The sequence below is a fragment of the Alosa pseudoharengus genome, unplaced genomic scaffold (genome assembly GCF_046254945.1).
Source record: "Alosa pseudoharengus isolate Yale_2024_CS ecotype anadromous, Long Island Sound unplaced genomic scaffold, YU_APseudo_1.1 YU_APseudo_1.1_scf_21, whole genome shotgun sequence".
Lineage (NCBI taxonomy): Eukaryota > Metazoa > Chordata > Actinopteri > Clupeiformes > Clupeidae > Alosa > Alosa pseudoharengus.
In genome coordinates, this window is record NW_027468674.1 from 31,775,018 (window position 1) to 31,791,703 (window position 16,686).

General features: G+C 45.6%; 1 pseudogene; it reads right to left on the minus strand.

Annotated features, from left to right (window-relative positions):
• The window catches only part of LOC143138165 (janus kinase and microtubule-interacting protein 3-like), a 31,834-nt pseudogene extending 18,332 nt beyond the window's left edge, over positions 1 to 13,502 (minus strand).
• Positions 13,503 to 16,686: the final 3,184 nt, after the last annotated feature.

The following is a 16,686-nucleotide window of genomic DNA, read 5'->3' on the forward strand; positions in this document are numbered from 1 at the left end:
TTGTGCTATATTACATCTGTTTTGCTGTGAACGCCACCCGTCTCTATTACAGGATGGAAATGCCAAAGGGAGGGTGCCCTCACCGCCCACCTCGAGTCCACATTCGCTCCGTTAGGGTGACAAATGACTCACCGCTCCCCACATCCTCGCCACCACGCTGCCGTGACAACGAGGGGGGGGGGCAGACAGAGAGAGAGAAGGAGAGAGAGAGAGAGAGAGAGTGCGGTGTGATCGACAAAGGCATCTCCACAACAGTCTGTGTATCCATCCAGATAGTAGAGACAGGGTTTGGGGGTTGGGGGGTGGAAACAGAGTCTTGTGGAGGGGATCGATACATTTTGCAGTGCCCAGCCAGGGACATACACTGCTGTTAATGGGCAAGATGCCTGCAAACTGAACAACCTGCAGTCTCCTTTTGTGTGTGTGTCTTTGCTTCTCTCTCTCTCTCTCTCTCCCTCCCTCTCTCTTTCTCTCTCTCTCTCTCTCTCTCTCTGTGTGAGGTGCTGGGCCTCTGCCACTGCTGCAGTCACAGAACGTGTTCCCCGTAGACCACACATTTGGCAGTGCAGTGCAGCATCTTTTAGATGGGGGTGTGGTACACACAGATACACAGACCCAGCCAGATCCCTGGACCCTCTGGTTCTGATCCAACACACTTGGCCCAAACAGAGAAGCACAACAAATAAGCCAGTGACATACTGTAGGGCCAGGTTGGGCTTTTCACTGGCAGCAGAGAGTCATGTTGAAACATGCCTTCACCACAGCATAAATATCAGAAATGCAAAGGTATCACATGGAATGTTAAATACTCTTCTGCTCTGCTTAAACAAGCAGACGTGATGTCTGTATGCTACTGAGACCTTGAATTTCCCCTGGGGATCAATAAAGTATCTATCTATCTATCTATCTATCTAAGCACACAGTTGGATATGGGGTTTTCCATTAGCACCATGCAATACTAAGCTTCGCAGACGTAGGAGGGTTACTGAGTGGCTAATCCATGTTAGAGAGTTCTAAACCTGCCCTCGTGGCTACTGACATTGCAGTCATAGACAGCAGCCGATCTGTAATAGGCCTTTGGTTGCTTGCATTGTGTCCTCTAATCCTGTTAGAGCTGGTGTGTCTTAAGTCAACGTGGTGTCATCACACTGCTATTATCTCCAACTTATTGACATGCAAAACACCTAATAAAGTTGTTATTCTATTGGCAAACAGAAAAGCGCCTTGGTGCCTCTTCAGGGAGGCTTTGCATTCATTAGCATAGCGACAACATAAGCTCTGAAGGCACACATGACATTGTACAGTATGTCAGGATTGGAGTGCTTTAGTGCACAGGGAGGTTTAGGTAGCCGGGGTATTTCAGTGTCATCATACAGGCCTTCTGAACTGAGTGAACAGAAACAGCAGGGCATTCTCAATGTGCTGTGTTAATAAAGGGCCATACTTTATTTTTCTGTGCATTTGCAAAGGGTTCAAGTGTGCTAATTTGCTGTTTTCCAGTGAGGTCAGCAGGACTGCTTAGAAAGTTCTAATCAACTGCAATTAAGTTCCCAACTAATTATGCCCCCAGTGCCTTCTAAGCATCTCAGGTCCCCCAAGCAGTTCCTACATCATTGTATAGATATTCAAATTCTAGCAGGCATCTTAGCTACTTTAATATATACTCTAACATCTACCCATTGTGAATGTTCAAATGACATTAAATATTTAACTGGAGGAATTTGTATGGTATTTTGCCCCATTACATCGCATTTTCTTTAATGTCCTCTTCTGAGGCCTCCTAAGAAAGACACCAAACTGTCTGAGGGGAATCTGATCCTCAACAGACACAATCTCCACATTCTCTCTTCTCTTTCCTCTGCGACTGCTCCAGTTCACGTCTGCTACAGTCAGAGAGAAGGTCAGGAATTTGGGATTTCTCAGACATACTGTATGAAAACATCCTGTTGGCCCCAATTAGCCCTGTGGTCCACTACCTGAGAAAACACATTGGAGACGACTAATAGGGAAATACTTGAGAAGGTAGCAATGTTCCAACCTCCCCATCCAAAAGTCTACCACTCACTGAAACGAGAGGTGCAGCATGTAGCAGCTAGGAGGAGAGGCTGCCTGGGAGGTGGGGATCTCCCCTGAGCGCGCCTCTGCTAACGCAGCTAGCTGATCACACTAAGGAGATCAAGGCCACACTACTTTGGGCCCGGGCGGCTGATACGGCAGAGATACCCAAGGTCAACGTCATGGCTAGATCGATAACTCTTTAACACACAACAGGACAGGACCAGCCTTACACTCAAGACCGTTACGAGTTCCCTGGGACACATGATAATAAAATGTCAATTACTCATTTTGATAATCTGTCCTTTAGATAAAGCCTCAAACCTGAATCAAATAATGGATTAGAAGAGATTGAAAACTTCCGTAGGTCATACAGAACAATGGATAAAAAACTCAATAGTGGAAACTTCCAAGGGAATTGCCATCAAGACAAATGAGCAGATCAAATAGGCAGAGTCAACAACTGTGATCTTGATTATTGGCAAATTCTTCCATGAAAATGCAATAATGACGGTTGAGTTGCATAAAAATGATACAAAATCTAATTCAAAACAGCATTATCGACAAGCATGGGTAAAAGCCATTAAATCTCAAGATAAGGCTTGAAATCTCCAAATACCTGTAAGCACCACATTTCACTCCAAGGAGGGATTTCAGACACAGAGCGAGGAGCCTGGAGAGAGTTGAGTGTACGTTCTGTCCCAGAGGATGCTAAATAGAAGCCCTGCACCAGGCACAGGAGCCTGAACACTAAATTCACAGGCAAGGCCAACGCTCCATCCATCATGACAGAGACGCTCAGATCCTCCCAAAATTGCCTCTCCAGTATTACTGTTCACTTGGGAATCTACAGGCAGAGCAAAACGCTTTGTGTAAAGGCAAGACTGCAGAAACACATTCTTTGGGTCCAGTCACAGTGCTATGTAAATTTGCTACTGAAGAGACAAAGAGGAAATCGAGTTCCATTTGGTTCCAGCCAAAGCGTTATCACAAACTGTATCTATGTTCTGCTGAATGGCTGTGTGGCAAAGGAAACCTGCTGATTAGTTTGGCTCAGTGTGCTGCTAGTGAATGTGTCCAAGAACATAAGAATGTCTGATGTACTAAATAGGGCATTTGGAGAAAGGTTCAATCATGTGAATGTCAAGTAAATAACCTATGAAGTCAGCATGAAAATCATCACTTCAGAGCCTCTAGACACATTCTCATTGAAACAGACTGCTGTTGGCCCAGGCCCTTCATTGTGTTCCGGGTCTGTCTACAAACATGATCAAAACCTAAGGATCAAATTCCATCACTATGATGCACCGTTTCACAGGGCTCCGTGCTGCACAGTACGGGCTGCACACACACAGAGACGTGTGCAAATGAGCACAGTAAAGACTGAAACCCCGCCTCCAGCACGCTCTCCGAGGAGTCTCCAAACCAGGTCACTTGCTCTTTATAACGGCAAATAACAATGTTTCTCACATTATGCAATATCCCAGAACCAAGTTGAAGGATAATTCACAGAGCTAAGCCTGACAGAAGTAGAACGGTAAAACGAAAGACAAAGATAAAGATAGATAGTATGTTCGATTATAGTACGGTGTCTTGTGTAATTCCGCTGGATTTTCTTGTAAAAATTGATTTTTTTGCATATTTTGCTAGTATAGAGTCTAAGGAACAAGATTTTTTTTGTCTTCAAATTTTCACGATCCATTTTCACACTTAGATGACATCATCATTTATATAATGCATAATTAAGACTGGGACTACTATCACTTGGGGGTCAAATGTGAGAAAACACTGGCAAAGAGGGTATTCTGCCTAATTTTTGGGTGCTGATTCTGAATATCATATTTACTTAGCTGATTTTTTAGTTTTAAACCTGCTAATTAGCATTTGCGGCCTAAAACTGGCCTCCATAGGCAACATAGAATGGGTGAATAGGGTAAAAAATGTAACTCTTTGATATTCTTATGAAACTTTACTAGTTGATTATTTATGTAGAGACAATATTTTTTTGCATTACAAGTTTTCTGAAAATATATGTTTATGCATGTAATTTAACAATATATCATTAATTATGCGCTAATTTGCATACATTTCAATTACAGACATCTGAATATTGGATAGTTAACATTGAATGAAGTGACGTTCAGGTTTGCCTTCAGAACTTTTTCTGGATTCAGAGCCTGAAAAGAATGGCTTGTTCAGTCCTAGGTTATGCCGATTTCAGTCGTCCCTTTATCTTAGAGACGGATGCATGGATTGGAGGCAGTTCTGTCACAGGAGAAGGATGGGTTACAGCGACCAATAGCCTTTGCTAGCCGGGGCTTGCGGCCAAGTGAGAGGAACATGTCAAATTATAGTGCCATGAAACTCAAACTCCTTGCAGTCAAGTGGGCAATCACAGAAAAAAATGGCAAGTATCTCCTGGGCAACACGTTCACCATGTACACTGACAACAATCTCCTCCAATACCTGCAGTCAGCGAAACTGGGCACTCTGGATTATTGCTGGGTTTCTCAGCTTGCCCTCTTTATTTCATCAAATATCATCCTGGGACAGCTAATTGCAATGGCGATACCCTTTCTAGGCTTCCCAGAAGCCCCACTAACACTTTGCGATCTGTGTCACACGGCCTGGACGTTCCCCTGCCGCTTGCCATAGCCAACATGCAAGCCTCGAGTGCACCTATCCAAGACTCTTGGATGACAAAATCTTGTATGGTGGACACCATCCCTGGTCGAACCAAAAGAGACCTGAAAGTCCTGCAAGGGACTGATCCCTGTATTTCCAGATACCTGTGGTTTTGGTGACGACCACATACCCGTTAAGACAAGTGGAGTGAACCAAGGGAAGTCCGCAGTTGATAAAGCAGTGGTCCCAGATACAGGAAGTGGGTGGGACCTTGTACCGAGCGATCTAGGCTCCTCCTTCTAGGGATCCAGTGCTGCAGCTTTTACTGCCAAAGGTGTTGCGAGTCGAAGTGCTCACTAGCCTACACAACAACCACGGCCATCTGGGGGTGGACAGGACCACAGATTTGATATGACAGAGGTGCTACTGGCCCCAGATGTGGCATGAGGTGCAAAAGTGGTGTTCTGAGTGTGAGCACTGTGCTTGCTAAAGCAAGACAACCCATTTCTTGGGAAATATGTTAGCCACTAAGCCTTTGTAGATAATCTCCATTGACTTTACTCTCTTGGATTGAGCATAGGACAAGAGAATGTTCTGGTTATCACAAATGTTTTCTCAAAGCTTACCCAGGCCTTTCCCACCCCTGATCAGAGAGCTTCCACCGTATCTAAGATTCTAACTGAGAGATGGTTCTATGTGTATGGCGTGCCAAGGAGAATCCACTCTGATCAGGGGCGCAGCTTTGAGGGGGAGCTGTTGAAGCACCTGTGTGACACCTACATCATAACAAAGACTAGAACCGCCACTTATCCTCCAGAGGGGAATGGTCAATGTGAACGTTTCAACAGGACACTTCATGACTTGGTCAGGACCTTACCCCCTGAAAAGAAGTGTAAATGGCCCCAGTTGCTCCCTCAGCTCGTTTCGACCCACCAGGGTCATCATCAGGCCTGATAAAGACCCTGGTGGGTCGAAATGTTGCGTTATGTTTTTAGCTCAATAAATGTAGTTCTTCTGGGAGATTGCAGTGTGCGGTCCTGACACTGTACCCATATTACCACCTGGCACTCTAGTCTTTCAAGTGGGCAGTGGTAGTGTAGTGGTTAAGGAGCTAGGCTAGCGTGCAGTAGCCTGAAAGTTGTCTGTTCAATTCCCGGCTTTCACTGTTGTGCCCTTGAGCAAGGCACTTAACCCCAAGTTGCTCCGGGGACAATGTGATCCCTTGTAATATAGCTGACATACAGTATGTAAGTGACTTTGGTCAAGTAGTGTCTGCTAAATATAATGTACATGTAAACTCTTTTGCAAGAACCATTTTCACGGTCGCCACAAAATCCAGGATACATGGGTGTCTACCAAGTATTAAATTGTGGAGTGTCTTGATGGAATTGGCACACACTATAAGATCAGGCTGTATGGGGAAAAGGGCCCCCTTAAGACGTTCCACTCATAATACTGCCGGACCGCATTCAATCCCCTTCCACCTCCCACAGTCTGTTTCACATGAGTATTTAGCAGAAGTAAATATTCTCCCCGTCCCCTTCAGGCCTTGGCAGATAGGTATGCTACAAGGATGGTGAACTTTAAAGCCAGGTGTGTACTGCATGCAGAAAGGCTGACCTGCAGCGCTGGCGCACACGCCCACCCGTGGGTGGTGATCATATACGTAGCTTCCTCTCTGGGAGAACACAGCCGGTCATTTGATATTTTTGCCGCATGGGTGTTTGTGGTTGTTGTTGTTGGAAGAACATGGCTTTATTCTTAATTCTAAGACTTCATTGCTTCTCTCAAACGCCCGGCCTGTTGGCTGTGGATAACCCGTTGCTTTTAAAGAGAGCAAATGCACATGGTTTAGTGTCTGAGCAATGTTTTCCCTTGAGTTATTTGTTTTTTGTATTAGTTCAGGCTGTGAGAGGGCCATCCGTGGTTTGTCTGTTTGTTTGTACCTTATATTCTTTTGTTTCTTAATTTTGCCTACTGTTACTCAACTACCCATGCCTATGACCCCTAGTGGTGTACTGTGTTGCCTATTTGTACTATTATAGATTATTTCCAAGACAAATTTCTCTTAAGGTAGACAATAGAATGACATGGCAGGTCAAGGAAAGCATCAAGAAAAGCAAAGATTAAGAAATCGTTTTTTGACATGGGCAACAAGGGTGGAGGTGTTTTTACACTTTTCAGACACTCAAAGTTTGAAAACTATGGATATTGTTTTAGAACCAACAACCTTTCTACATTATCTGGGGGTTTTGTGTGCAAAAAGTGGAATTAATTGTCAAAAAATTAGAAGAAAATGTGAAAATCACTTTTCGGACTAGATATAATCGCTTATTTTAAAACATACAGGAAAAAACACTAAAGATGGATCGTGAAAATTTGAAGACAAAAAAAATCTTGTTCCTTAGACTCTATATTAGCAAAATATGCAAAAAAACAATTTTTACATGAAAATCCAGCGGGACCCTATTTTCCAAACACAGCGTACTGTACTATTATCTAAAAGATCTACATACAAATTTAGGTATAGAAATAATACGGCCTGCTGTAAACTGAACATATGGACCCATTGAACATAATGTTTCATGGTCATATGGAGTCTCTCTAACTCTCATTCATTAGTTATGAATGATGCTGATGATAACATATGGTGTGTTGGACAGAGTGGACAGAGTGGACACATACCAGGCGGCGGATCTCCTTCTCGCACTCCCTCTTGATGCGGTTGATCTCCTCCTGGTGGAGGTGGTAGACGCTGCGGATCGATCTCGGCCGCCTTGGTCTTGTCGGCCTGCACGGCGGTGGTGAGCGCCTCCTCCATCTGCCGCTTGGCGCCCTTCAGCTCCAGGATCTCCTGCTGCAGGCGTCCGCGCTCGCCCTCAAAGCTGCGTCGCACCTCCTCGCGCACCTCGCCCGCCAGCGCCGAGCGCAGCTTGTCTGCGGGGCCGTCGCGCAGCGCCGCCACCAGGCCCTGGAGCCGCTGGATCTCGCCGTCCTTGATCTTGATGACGCGCACCAGCTCCTGCTCATGCTGGCGCAGCAGGGTCTCGCGCACGCCGTGCAGCTCGCGCAGCTTCTCCTCGTGCAGCTTGGCCCGCAGCTCCGTCACCACCACCGTCGACTTGTTCTGCTCGTGACGCACCTCCTGCGTCTTCTCGCGCTCCAGCTTGCTCACCTGCAAGAGACCGCGGAGAGAGAGAGAGAGAGAGGGAGAGAGAGTCGTCTGACGGCCGATTCAGAACGCCACCCTGGCGTGTGTGTCGCATCTCTGCTCTGTAACTGTTGCGTCGCGTTTCATGTGAGAATCTCTTCACTGTCTCTTTTGGCTGAAAACGCTTCCAACACACTTTCCTCTCGGAATAGGCGCCTCATCTAGTGCGTGTTTCCAGCGCTCGATGGTGTTTTAAGCCACCACCGTCCACTTCAAAGCACCTAACCCTATCCTTAACCCTAACCCTTGCCTAACCCTAGTGCCTTCCATGCAGCGCTGCCTGGAAGACGACTTTGGGGGAACCAAACACAGTTCAAGCACGGCTCGAGACACATCTAAACACATGCATGACACGCGGGAAGTGGGCAAGCTCTAATCTTTAACATGGGTGCTGAAACTTGAAACGGACAGGTAATGCAGCTGGCACGCACTCGCCACGCATCCAGTGTGAATCGGGTGTTAGTCCTTTTGACACTTCAAAAGGCCATTGATTATCAATATGATGCATATGGCCCGTGGACATACTGAATGATACAACATTTTAATTGTCAAGCATCCTGTACAGGTATCAGATGACTAATAACACACACACACAGACAGACAGACAGACAGAGAGACACACACACACACACACACACACACACATACACACACACACACACACACACACACACACACACACACACACACACACACACACACACACACACACACACACACACACACACACACACACACACACACACACACACACACACACACACATACACAGTCAGGAACCACACAAATGTCTGAGGGCATGAAATTGCATTTGTGTGAAATGTGGAAACTGACAGCTGTGTAGTAAAGCCTGCTCTGCATGTCAAAAAGATGCCATACAACATTTAAAGACGTTATTACATGTAATCCATTATTTTTCCAAAACACTTTGGGTTTAGATACTGGGGAAAAAAGCTATTACAAAGAATAATAAGATAAACAGAGTCATAATAAGAGTAAACAGGCACTGCACAATGAAATGCTAAATTTAGATTCAAATTTAGATTTGAATGTATTTCATATGAACAATAAGTTTGTTTTGTTAGAGCAGTACACTGTACGTGGGTGCAACATGAGAGCTATCTATAGTCCATTAGTGTGTCAGGCCCTGACCTCCCTGGGTTTATTTGAGGTCACACTCCCCTGCTCTGTCCCAGTTTAACAGAGAGTGACACACAGTGCCTGCAGCAGACGCAGAACTGGGCACTGGGCAGGAGGGGGCGGGGGAGGAGGGGAGGAGCTCTCAACTGTGTGTTCCTGCATTGCCCCAAACAAATGTCTGTATGTATGTGTTAGCTTCTGGATGTGTGTGGGTGTGGAGGTGGAGGGGGAAGGGGGGGGGTCTCTCTTTGGGGGCACATCTAAAATTATCTCTGATGAGAAGTGCACTCTCCCTCTCCCTCTCCCTCCTTAGGGTCAGTGTTCCACTGCACTGCTCTAGCGCAGTCTGCAGCACGACACTACAGCATGACTGTGCAGAATGCTCAGGCGAGGGCTAGCATCAGCCAGGACCACAGCCGCGTCATACTGCTCCACCTATCCAGACACGCTGGGTCTGGATGAGCAGCACGGCAGGGCTCGTGCAGACCGTTGGCAGCGGATAACAGATGGTGAGTATGCCTGGGAGATACGCAGGAGCACCTCGACCCTGACTAACTAGTCGTATGGATGATAAGTGGGTCAGGAGACTGGACAGCGATGATCACGAGGCGTGAATGAAAACAAACACAGTGTGGAAAAAAGGGACAAAGAGAGAAGTAGTCATATTTGTAGCCAAACACAGTGGCCGTGGAGGGAGGCTCAGGTTGCCCAGAGAGAGAGAGAGAGAGAGAGAGAGAGAGAGAGAGAGCCAAGCCAGAGGCCAAAGGCTTCCCATGAGCCTCCTGGAGTGACCCATTCATCCGTTACATTAATTAAAGCCAGCAGTATAACACACACACACACACACACACACACACACACACACACATACAGTACACACACACACACACACACACACACACACACACACACACACACACACACACACACACAGTTATAGGAACCACACACATGTCAGAAGGCATGAAATTGCATTTGTGTGAAATGTGGAAACTGACAACTGTGTAGTAAAGCCTGCTCTGCATGTCAAAAAGATGCCATACAACATTTAAAGACGTTATTACATGTAATCCATTATTTTGAAATACTTTGGGTTCAGATACTGCGAAGAAAGCTATTAGAAAGTATGATCTGCCCAATATGCTCACATTATATTTAATTAAAAATATTATTTATTTATAAAAATAGTTAAATTGATTTAAAACCATATACAGCATAATACTTCTCTCATTAAGAATGGAGCAAGCTGTACTGGTTCACTTTTGAGTCAACATATAAACAGAGGAGGTGGGGCCATGACAACCAAGCAGGAAGCAGTGTCTGGATCCCCCGCTGAAGTGATTAGGACCACTGAAGCCAGACATCATTTGTTGGTGAGGTCATACTGGTCTGTGTTTGTAGCTATTACCAAGCTCCTTTTACATGTAAACATTCACAGAATTACCTTGGTGAATGCAGCATACTTACTACCTCAGGGCCATACATTCTAATAATATGGGGAAATTATGGAATGGCATGTATTATATTCATAATAAATAAGCAACCACCATATGGCCAAAAGCAAACAGTGTCCTTGTGGAGGATGGCACAGGGTTCATTAAGACCAGCCGCACATGTCGCGTGAGCATTGTCCATTCAGGCTGGACAACGGCACGTGGAACATGGAGACACCGTGTGCTGGCTGTTGACAGCAGCCTGTGTGTCACAAAAGCGCCATTCACACACCCTCCCGTTCGCCAAAGTGCTCGATGAACATCTGCAGACTCCCAGCATGCACCAGGCCCTGCCCCCTTCCCCCCTCCCCCTCCCAGGCCCCATCCCTACAGCTCAGGCCAGCGCCACGCTTCATTTATCACAGCAGAGCCTCAATTAGCATGACCAGCATTTACACTCACCTGCACCCAGGTGCCCCCACATGTGGGCTTAGTGCAGCGTCCGCCATCTTGATATAAAGGCAGGCAGAGTGGGGAACATATATTTTGACATTCCCCTAAAAGGGTTCTTTTTTGACAGCGAGGCCAGACAGTGGGTGATAGCTGAGGTCTTATTTATTCTAATGCAAGCAGCACTTTCTCATCTGCCATGCTCTTTTTTAGTCTCCTCCGCGTGGGCGAGCACACAGTGCCGTGACTCCCCAAAACTTGCCACCACAACGCTGACTTCTGGAGATAAAAGGAGGAGACAACGCTCGCTCCTGTGAGCGATAAATGCTAATGCGCTCATTAGAATGGGGAGTCAAAGCGACCGGCGCATGGGTCAGTCTGTTAGAATGAAGCTCTCCAATTACTCGCTGAACATGCCCAAGCAGAGAGGGGCATTATTCCAGATAATTTCCCCTTCACCATCAAAGACGGAGTCACCTTGCTGCACACAGCTCAGGGCTAGACCTCCGTGATAACGCAGGGAAATGCAGGAAACATGAATCCATGGCTGTAAGGGGATTGCACATGAGGCAGTCTTAGCCAGAGAGCTACAGGAGAGTGTGTACTAGGTGTTCTTTAGCTCTGATATGGGGAGATTATGAGAGCTACAGGAGAGTGTGTATTACTGTAGGTGTTCTTCAGCTCCGATATGGGGAGATTATGAGAGCTACAGGAGTGTGTACTAGGTGTTCTTCAGCTCTGATATGGGGAGATTATGTCTCCCATACTGTAATGGTGCCCAGTGCTGCTGGATAGGCCCTGTGCTATCGATCTGAGTCAGGTGCAGCAGGATGCAGGGAGAGGCCGTGGGAGTGAACTCAGAGAGAGGTCTTACAACAGCCCACTCCCACTAAACCACACATGCACACACATTCACTACCACTCTTTTTCTGTCTTCCTGTCTTTTTTACTCCTATTGATATTGTATTCTCCCATGGTGACGGCTAGTTTATGAATTGAACAGAGATTCTTTCTCCTGCAGGTTACATACATTTGCTGCAGGACATTCTAAGAGCTTAGGAAAAGACTGAAGAATCAGATATCATTCCACACCTATGCACTTTCAAGAGCATAGCTGAGATAAGACCTTTCTAAGTCCAAGAAAGCATATCCCTACATGCAACTGCCATGGGAAGCCCTCCTATGTGTCCAATCACACCAAGACTGACACCAAGACTGATTGGAGCATCTCCTGCTTTAACTCTTCAGCTCCTTAGGACTCTCTTGGGAGGCTCAGATGTGGCACTAATATGGCCAGCCAAATCATTAACCCTATTTCCTCCCTGTCATCTATTACCTTCCTGTCAGACGGTGTGGCTGGCACGGAACCAGGCCATGACATGGGAATTGCCCTGACAGAAACATCTATATGCAATCCACTCTGAGTTAACAAGCTGCTGCCAAATCACTCACTGGACGTCTGTGACCACTGAGTGGACTAACTCGTTTCCATGAGACGGGTCTATGGAACAGTGTCAGGGCTGGTTAATGGGGTTAATAGTAAATGAGAAACATCAACAATTAAGCCACTGTAACCTGCTGCCCCCTCAGCCCACTGACAACATTAACGATCTTTCTGACACAAAAGCCCGTAGAGATGCATTCCATCTTAATGCACTGCACTGGCAGTAAATACCTCACCATGCCCAATCACTGGGGGCTTTATCTTTCCAAGGATACAAATATACCAGCTCTATGAATATGGTCTGGTTTTTATAGAAACAAGGCAGCCCATGAATCTACATGGGTTCAATCTCTAGTGAGTTCAGCGAGTACCATTGGAGCATAATGAGAAAAGACTGTTTGCGCTTGTGTCTTGCCAAGTGGAACCAGTGGAGCTGTGTGTGGTGTGGAGCTGGTGTTGTGTTGTGTTGTGTTGTGTTGTGTTGTGTTGTGTTGTGTTGTGTTGTGTTGTGTTGTGTTGTGTTGTGTTCTTTTGTGTTGTGTTGTGTTGTGTTGTGGTCTTGTGTTGTTGTGTTGTGTTGTGTTGTGTTGTGTTGTGTTGTGTTGTGTTGTGTTGTGTTGTGTTGTGTTGTGTTGTGTTGTGGTGTTGTGTTGTGTTGTGTTGTTGTTGTGTTGTGTTGTGTTGTGTTGTGTTGTGTTGTGTTGTGTTGTGTTGTGTTGTGTTGTGTTGTGTTGTTGTGTTGTGTTGTGTTGTGTTGTGTTGTGTTGTGTTGTGTTGTGTTGTGTTGTGGTGTGTTGTGTTGTGTTGTGTTGTGTTGTGTTGTGTTGTGTTGTGTTGTGTTGTTGTGTTGTGTTGTGTTGTGTTGTGTTGTGTTGTTGTGGTGATAGCTCTCACCTTGCTCTTCTCCTGCTGCAGCTCGATTTGGATGTCGGTCAGTTTGGCCCTTAACTCTTCGTTGGCGGCCTGCAGAGCTGCCAGGGCGTCGGGCCGCTCTCCCTTGGACCGGCTCCCTGGCCCCTTCTTGGACATGGCGAGGCGAGGCGACGATCCAGCAGCGATGCCCTCTGGCCCCAACCACCTCCCCACAGGGACCTGTGACGTGTCAGGGGTCTCAGGATTCTCGGCCTCTCGGATCCTCAGCTACATTTTCTCGCCCACCTGGAGCCAAAAGACAGAGAGAGAGAGAGAGAGAGAGAGAGGGAGAGAGAGAGAGAGAGAGAGAGAGAGAGAGAGAGAGAGACGGATGAAGTCAGAGAGGGGACCGGGGCCATTTTGGGACAAAAAAACAACTTGATGCCTGTCAGTCTTACTCAAAGTCCACCACACTGGCAGAGAGATGTGTGTGTGTGTGTGAGTGTGTGTGTGTGTGTGTGTGTGTGTGTGTGTGTGTGTGTGTGTGTGTGTGTGTGTGTGTGTGTATGTATGTATGTGGGTGCCAGAGAGAGGCAAGAGAGAGCTGAGAGAGCCCTAAGCTACCACTAACCTGCAGTGACACCATGTTCCTGCAGCACTGAGCTAGGCAGACACATCACACTGTTAAACCACGGAGATGCTGAACACATCCTCTTGTGATGTGGACCACACAGCATCACATCAATCCCCGCAGTCCCCGCAGCACACAGTCCTCACCCATCAGATCAATTTCCTTCTATCAGAATACACCTCCAGGGGAGCAACCGTTCTGATAACAGCGCTTCCAGCATTGTTATTGTTGTTGACTGTAAACACATTTGATAAAGCTGGTTTTCAGTTCAGTCTGAGCTGCATTCTCCCACTCTGCCATGCTATCATTTAATTGTTATGTGAGATTGTGCTGCTGAAAGGCCAATGAAACACATGCATTTTCTGTTTCAGGAGAGAGGGCAAAATGACACACCGCGAGACACATTTGTCAGCTACACGCCCCTCACACAGAAGTGCCCTGTCTGAATATGAACCAAGCAATGCCAGACACCACCAAACAAGCCCACATTGTCTTCCCAGGAGATTCGCCAACTTCACTTTTTAAAAGAGTGATAGTACAGGGCACATCGTTGATGATAACAAGATGGGACTAGTGCTATGACAGACAGGAGACAAACAATTTTGATCATTTTGACATCATGTCTACAGGTACTACAGGTACAGACAAAAAGAGATTGACAGACATATATGCAACTCTTCATGTTTATACTTGCTAAGGCCTCTGAGAACATTCCGCTTACAGTAATACACTTGGATTTCTCAGCTCACAAACATGACCCACCCAGACCTTTTCACAGATTAATCATCTATCATCCTCACAGAGGAGCAGGCAGACAGACCAACAGACAGACAGACAGACAGACAGACAGACAGAGAAACAGATAGGAAGAGAAAGGAACAGGAGAAGTGAGAGGTATGAGGGGTCGATGGAAAGCAAAACTGGTTAAAAACAGAGATGCAAAGACACAGCAAGAGAGAATGAGAGAGGATGGAAGGAGAGGCAGAAAAGGGTTAAAGAACAAGTTGGCAAGGGCTGACTGATCGCAGCTTGATTTACAATGGCGTTCATTCTTGAACGTCCAGCTTGCGACTGTTTGATAAACTATGCATGGTCGTCTGACATTTTATAAACCAATCTATCCTAGTACACTTGCCATAATTGATAATTTTGCCTTGGGTATAATTTGCATGGCACATACGTGACTCCATCCATCAAAACAGAACAAGAACTCCCTGCTGTTCAATAGCTCAAAGTTCAAATCACACTGTAATTGACTGAAATGGATGCACACAATAACTCAGGATCAGATGTTATCACACTTAGAAAACAACACAACATAAACACTCTCCTAAAAAGGATCAGGATGTTCCAGAGGCACAAGAGGTATAACAGCACACCTTCATAGAGAGATTGCGCTTTCACCTTTTGAAGTGTGTGGCAAGTTCCAATCTATTACTCCAACACACTCTATATCTCTCTCTCTCTCTCTCTCTCTCTCTCTCTCTCTCTCTCTCTCTCTCTCTCTGTTCCTCTGCCTCACCGGTGAGGCTGCAATTTGGTTTCCATACCAGATGTGACTCGTCTCTTTCAGACCCTGACCCTTGACAATGCGGGGATAAAAGCACAGGATGTGAGCTGCATGTTAACAACGCCGGACAAACAACCAGCCTCCCCTGCCCACAGCACCACAGAGTCCAGTGCCAGATGATGACCCAGAATGCTGGACCTCTCCAGTTCCATTTATCAAGCTTTTTATTATATCGAATATGCTTTAATAGTTGTGCTTTGGCCCCTAATATACTAAAGATTGGCTATAATATTGCATATTTTTGCATTCCTCAAAATCACTATCTTCGTTTGTACATCTAAGTCTATTTCAAGAATCATTTTATGCATTACAGCACATTTGATTCTCTTCTCCTATTCAAAATTTAATGGATATGAAAATTTCAGACACAGTATATTGTAGCGCACACAAAAAGCGAGAGAAAAACTAATATTCAGCATGGAATCAGCTTTCCATCAGTCTATGTTTGAAGTCCTAAAATGGCCACATTTGACAAATTAATTATGTATGTGTTATAGAAATAAGCACTCTAAGCATTCTAAACTTGACAAACAAGTCACTTTGCAAATCTATGCTGTCAAATCTATGCTGGAGGCAAGCCTGTGAAGATGTCCTTCCTGCTGTGCCCCATTTAACATGAGGTGGAAATCCTTATAGCAGTTCAGAGGCAGTTAAAGCAGTCTTCATTTCAAGAGCATATTTCCATTGATTTCCCTCTGACATTTCCCTATCTACATCCCTTCTCCAGCGATGGAAACTGCATCTAAGAAACCAGTAAATACATACTGCATCCAAGTCAGTCACATACTGAAATCAATTGCCTCCGGCATGAAGTGTTTACCAAATCTATCAGCAACCTTTGGGACGTCATTCTTCAAAAGACTAGAGCTCCTAGATGACTTCTGATAGTGCCTCACATGATGAAGAAGTCTCCCGCTCTCCTTTGCTCTCTAACACATAGTCCCAAACTCTACCTTTTAAAACATCTCCAGCTCATTCCCAAACTGGCCCATGATCTCTGCCAGTCATAAGTAAAAGACGCTTGCTAGAGTAGCCACCATCTGGAAATGAAATCATTATAAATTCCTGATGACATGAAGACAGCAGATATGTTTCCTAATTTAATTCCTGCAAAACATGAGGAATATGTTCAATAACAGACGGACGTGTCATTTATAGTAAGATCATTTCGGTTTGTGCTAATTAATCAACAAAAGCTAATAAATTACGACAAACAAGAAACAAGCAGACTATTGAAGGGAAAAATAAAACAAACATAATAATTCCGTATTAAAA